We start from the raw sequence: 6581 nt of genomic DNA, 5'->3' as shown, positions 1-6581 counted from the left end.
AGGTAAAATATCTTTTCAAATTTGAGCTAAAGACAACAATACCTTTTGAATGATATAATAAAAGTCCGTCAAAAATGGCTAGTTAAAAAGTCGAAATTTGTCTGAAGAAAAAAACCCACTCCGAGCACAAATGTTCCGTTACTTTCGTATCGATAGTCGGAACAATAACAAGACTGCTCGTATCAGGGCGAAGCCCTGAATGTTCCGACTGCCTTTTAAGGTTTATTGAGCAGCAGTAATACATAAAAAAAGAAGACTGCTCGTATCAGGGCGAAGCCCTGATTGTTCCGACCGCCTTTTAAGGTTTATGGAGCAGTAATAACATTTAAGAAATAAATAAAATAAAACAAAATGAATTTTTTTAAACTAAAATTTGAATTTTTTAATGAAAATCATCCCCCCACACGCCAGATTAAGTACAAAAGGATAAATTTTGCTCTTTGTAACAAATCAATTCTGGCAAATAAGCTTCTTTCAACCAATTTGGAACAATTTCTAAGACGGATTAACTCTCCGCTTACGCGTTAATAGCGCGAAATATATCGCGCGTTATTTGTCCCAAATTGGCCAAAATGGCAAGCTTTAAAGCCCCGTAACTTTACGAAAAGTGATCACAGGTAAAATATCTTTTCAAATTTAAGCTCAGGACAACAATACCTTTCGAATGATATAAAAAAATTCCGTCAAAAATGGCTAGTTAAAAAGTCGAACTTTGTCTGAAGATAAAAAACCCACCCCGAGCGCAAATACTCCGTTACTTTCGCATCAAAAGTCGGAACAATAAAAAAAATAAAATAAATTGAATTTTTTTTTTTCTAAAATTTGAAGTTTTTTATGAAAATCATCACCCCACACGCCATATAAAGTAAAAAAAGATAGATTTCGTTTCTTGTAACAAATCAATTGTGGCAAATAATCTTCGTTCAACCAATTTGGAACAATTTATAGGACGGATTAAACCTCGCTTACGCGTTAATAGCACGAATTATTTTGCGCGTTAATTGTCCCAAATTGGTCAAAATGGCCAAAATGGCATTTTTTAAACCCTCATAACTTTACGAAAAATGATCACAGGTGAAATATCTTTTCAAATTTAAGCTCAGGACAACAATACCTTTCGAATGATATAATAAAAGTCCGTCAAAAATGGCTAGTTAAAAAGTCGAAATTTGTCTGAAGAAAAAAACCCACTCCGAGCACAAATGTTCCGTTACTTTCGTATCGATAGTCGGAACAATAACAAGACTGCTCGTATCAGGGCGAAGCCCTGAATGTTCCGACTGCCTTTTAAGGTTTATTGAGCAGCAGTAATACATAAAAAAAGAAGACTGCTCGTATCAGGGCGAAGCCCTGATTGTTCCGACCGCCTTTTAAGGTTTATGGAGCAGTAATAACATTTAGGAAATAAATAAAATAAAACAAAATGAATTTTTTTAAACTAAAATTTGAATTTTTTAATGAAAATCATCCCCCCACACGCCAGATTAAGTACAAAAGGATAAATTTTGCTCCTTGTAACAAATCAATTCTGGCAAATAAGCTTCTTTCAACCAATTTGGAACAATTTCTAAGACGGATTAACTCTCCGCTTACGCGTTAATAGCGCGAAATATATCGCGCGTTATTTGTCCCAAATTGGCCAAAATGGCAAGCTTTAAAGCCCCGTAACTTTACGAAAAGTGATCACAGGTAAAATATCTTTTCAAATTTAAGCTCAGGACAACAATACCTTTCGAATGATATAAAAAAATTCCGTCAAAAATGGCTAGTTAAAAAGTCGAACTTTGTCTGAAGATAAAAAACCCACCCCGAGCGCAAATATTCCGTTACTTTCGCATCAAAAGTCGGAACAATAAAAAAAATAAAATAAATTGAATTTTTTTTTCTAAAATTTGAAGTTTTTTATGAAAATCATCACCCCACACGCCATATAAAGTACAAAAAGATAGATTTCGTGGCAAATCAATTGTGGCAAATAATCTTCGTTCAACCAATTTGGAACGATTTATAGGACGGATTAAACCTCGCTTACGCGTTAATAGCACGAATTATTTTGCGCGTTAATTGTCCCAAATTGGTCAAAATGGCCAAAATGGCATTTTTTAAACCCTCATAACTTTACGAAAAACTATCACAGGTGAAATATCTTTTCAAATTTAAGCTCAGGACAACAATACCTTTTGAATGATATAAGAAAATTCCGCCAAAAATGGCTAAATAAAAAGTCGAAATTTGTCTGAAGAAAAAACCCACCCCGAGCACAAATATTCCGTTACTTTCGTATCGAAAGTCGGAACAAAAGTAAAATCTAACACTGACATGAGTTAGCAAAATCACATCATAGTTTCTCTCTCTCTCTCTCTCTGTGTGTGTGTGTGTGTGTGTGTGTGTGTGTGGTGTGTGTGTGTGTGTGTGTGTTTGTTTGTGTGTATGTTTCTGTGCGAATCTCATTTATTTGCTCCCTTTTCCAACGGTTGTTGAGAATATAAAAACAGGTTGATAAACTTGATCCCTGTTTCAGCTGGTTTCACCGGAAAGTCATTTCCTGTAGGTCAAAACTTTGCGCCCAATTTGGAAATTAAACGTGCTGATAATGTCATTAGCGTTCTCGTGTATCCATTTCGCCCACTTTTGACCGAAGGCACGAAGGAATTATGGCACGACGGGTCATACAGAAACATTTGCAACCAATCATTTGACTGTTTTTTCTATCAAAGACCAAATTTCCCATCTATTACCAGGCTTAACTTCAGTGCAATTGATGCAATTGTAACTGCAAATGAGGGCATGGCAAGTTTTGCTGATGATATTCGCAGCATGTCTAACAATTTTTTAAATTTACAAAGAGATTCTTCTCAAATTTGGGTTGCATGGTCAGTCGAATCTGCCTTAAACGATCGCAGTTGGAAACCTTACGAGAAGGTACCAAAATTAAATTCACTTTTCAATTGGACAGTTTTTCCATCCCAATTTGCAACTGTTCACAGAAGATACTTTCACATTGAGAAAAGATCTACTAACCCAAAGCATGTCGAAATCAGTGTTGAAGATATCCGAAATAGATCCAAAAAATACTGCTGGATCATTTCGAATTGTGACTCAACATGGAATAACCGGAACTCAATGGGAAACGAGTTGATACAGCACCTCAAAGGTCCGATTCATTTCTGGGGGGCTGCTTTACAAACGAAAAAGTGTTTGCACAAATCAAACAACACTATAGATCACGGCACACTTCCAGGATTATGGGTGGACTATTTTGACAATTCTCAGCGCCAAATGCTAGATTGCAAATTTTATCTAGCGTTCGAGAATTCGAATTGTTCGGATTATGTGACGGAAAAGTTTCTCAATGCAATTGAAGCCGGAGCAATTCCTATAGTTAATGGGTGGCCGAAGACGTATGAACAGCTTTTACCTGGTTCGTTCATTCACGCTAACCAGTTCGGCAGTATAGCAAAACTAGCTGGATACTTAGACAGTCTTCTGAAAAACGAAGCGGAATTGATGAAATATCACTATTGGAGGTCAAAGTTTGCGTTCAAGCGACCTTCATCTTACGAATCGGCTTGCGAATTGTGTTCAAAACTACAAAATGTTCGCACAGGAGGAAAAGAAAAAAACGTGGTGAAAATTATACCAAACTTAGCATTTCATGTAAAGAAATTGCAGAAATGTGGTCCTTAAAGCTTAAGCAATTATTTTGCAATTGTACAAAACACTGTTCAAGTTTTTCACGCAGTGAAAACATTTTGGTGTATTCATATTTTCTGTGTTGCTACTATGGCCCTTCTTGAGTTTTTTGTCTTTATTCTAAATGGAAAGGGGATCAATTGCGGGTCTTTGACTTTATCGTTGGGAGTTGGATTTTAGGTTAAAAAAGTTTGGGTGAACAAAATGGTTTAGATGTTTATACGGACGCACTATTTTATAAAAGTTTTGACGCTTTTACACCAAGTTTTGATGCTTTTAAAAACATTATCTACTTAACATTCTCTACAAATGATCTACTTAACATTCTAAAATTAAATTGTCTTCCAGATTCAGTTTTTCTTAATTTAAAAAAAAAATTGAAAAAGAAAATATTCAGTTTTTCTTAAATTTAAAATTTGAAATTTTTAAAATTGAAAATTGAAAAATTGAAAATTTCCACTTTGCACTATAAGAAAATATTTAACAAGATCTCAACAAATTGTTCAGAAAGTAAGATTCTCATGCAAGTTTTCGTTAATTTTCTTGAGCTACTGTTGTCTTTTATTTCAAGATGAAGTGAGTTGGAAAAACAAAACATCGCCAATCACAGCGCGCTATGAGGTTCTATGGAAAATCATAAATTCCAATGAGTTTTCATAACTTGTCTCCATAAAACTTTTTAAAACTTGATTCTAATGGGTTAAAAATCGATTTTAAATAAAGCGAAATAAAACTCGCACTAATATTTTAAAAACGACTATAATGGTTCAACAAGACTGCTCGTATCAGCGCGAAGCCCTGAAAGTTCCGACTGCCTTTTAGGGTTTTATGGAGCAGTAATAACATCAAAAAATTAAATGTAATAAAATAAAATGAAAAATGTTTTTTTTTCTAAAACTTGAAATTTTTTATGAAAATCATTCCCCCACACGCCATATAAAGTACAAAAAGATAGATTTAGCTCCTTTTAACAAATCAATTATGGCAACCAATTTGGAACGATTTTAAGAAGGATTAAATCTCCGCTTACGCGTTAATAGCGCGAAATATATCGCGCGTTAATTGTCCCAAATTGGCCAAAATGGCAATCTTTAAACACCCATAAAGATTGGAAAAATGATCACAGGTGAAATATCTTTTGAAATTTGAGCTCAGGACAACAATGTTTTTCGAATGATATAAAAAAACTCCGTCAAAAATGGCTAGTTAAAAAGTCGAAATTTGTCTGAAGAAAAAAACCCACCCCGAGCAGAAATATTCCGTTACTTTCGTATCGAAAGTCGGAACAAAAAGGATTATGAATGATAATAATCTTCTTTGAGCAAGAATCTGCGTTTTCCAAAATCCTTTTTGTATATATTCTAAACTTGAACGTTGCGTTGCAATCACTAATTGTTCCGACCATTGAAAATTGGGAGGAACTTTGTATTCATTTGTGTTTTGGTGTTGTTTTTTCTTTTTGTTTTCCTTGCAAAATCAGGTACCACAAATAATCATTGGAATGGGTCGAGTCATGTTTGAACAATTTTTTAAAATTTTGATTTTTTTTGTCTTGTCGAGAAAAACCGGTTGGAAAGTTTTAATTTTTGACCAGATTCGAGCTAATAAATTGAGCGTGCAGGCTTACAATTGCTTATTTATACTTAACTTAAGCCGCGAAAAATTAGTAAAATTATTTTGGTTGGTTTTAGCGCCATTCTGAGAATAGAAACTTAGTAAAATTATTTTTACAATTTTTTTCTCGTTTTTAGGGTCATTTTTCTACAAAAACAGTTTTCCAATGAATCTTCTGTAAAATGATTGACGAATATGCCTAAGTTTTTGTATTTGTATTCCTTTTTCTCACACCACAAGGAAAAAAAGCAAACTAATTCGAAAACAAACTTTTTCATCGTATTTTTCTAAAGCTATGTTTGGAGAATTCTGTGCTACATCGACAGTAACCGGCTATTTTTGGTTGAGAGTTTCGAACTGATTATACTAAAAATATTTTGTTTGTGTTGTTTACTTGTCTCTCCCAATTATTTTTCTCATGGTGGCTCGTTTTCTTTCCCCCGGCTTACTTTTGTGGCAAGAAGAAAATTTTTACAAGATTGAGTATGAAGAATTAATATTTTCGACATGGTTTAAAGCAATCGCATCATATTTAATTTTAATATATCTAAAACTTTGCAGGTAAGGAGAAAAGAGCCCTCATTGTTTCTTTATTTGGTGTATCTCTCAGTTATACACCACCACTTGCCCTCACTTACTCTCGCCATTCTTACTTCCTTCACTAACCGAGGTCTCCTATTTGGCCTGGAAGGTCGCGTCGTCTCCGGCTTTGTCGCAAGCGAAAGTCACGCGCTATCTATCTCGGTCGGGAAAGTCGCGAGGAATAGTATCTTATTCGCGCCGTCTCTGCCTTGGTCTGGAAAATCGCGCCGAGAGTTTGAGTCTAGAAAATTGCGCCGAGAGTTTGAGTCTAGAAAATTGCGCGCCGTGGGTCGGGAAAGACATGTCGTGGGTGGCGTGGCATCCGGATTCAGACCCAAATTGCATAGTCCCACCCGGAGTTTATGTCTGGAAAGTCTCGACATAAGGTCGGCAAAGACTGTACAGGAGTCAAAAAAGTTGCGCCGTGGTTCGCGAAAATTGCGCCGTGGGTCGCGAAAATTGCGCCGTGGGTCGCGAAAGTTGCGCAGTGGGTCGCGAAAGTCTAGACATACCAACAAAATGTGGTCGCAAAAGTCTGGACATAAATTCGCGAAAGTCTTGAAAAAGTTTGTCCAGAGCTTCACGACCCATGTTCAGACTTTTGTGACCAAATTTTGGTATGTCCAGACTATCGCGACCCGCGACGCGACTCATGTCCAGACTTTCCAGACGCAAACTCTAGGCGCGGCTAA

The sequence above is a fragment of the Symsagittifera roscoffensis genome, chromosome 7 (assembly GCF_963678635.1).
Source record: "Symsagittifera roscoffensis chromosome 7, txSymRosc1.1, whole genome shotgun sequence".
Lineage (NCBI taxonomy): Eukaryota > Metazoa > Xenacoelomorpha > Acoela > Convolutidae > Symsagittifera > Symsagittifera roscoffensis.
Note: the sequence above shows the minus strand (reverse complement) of the source record.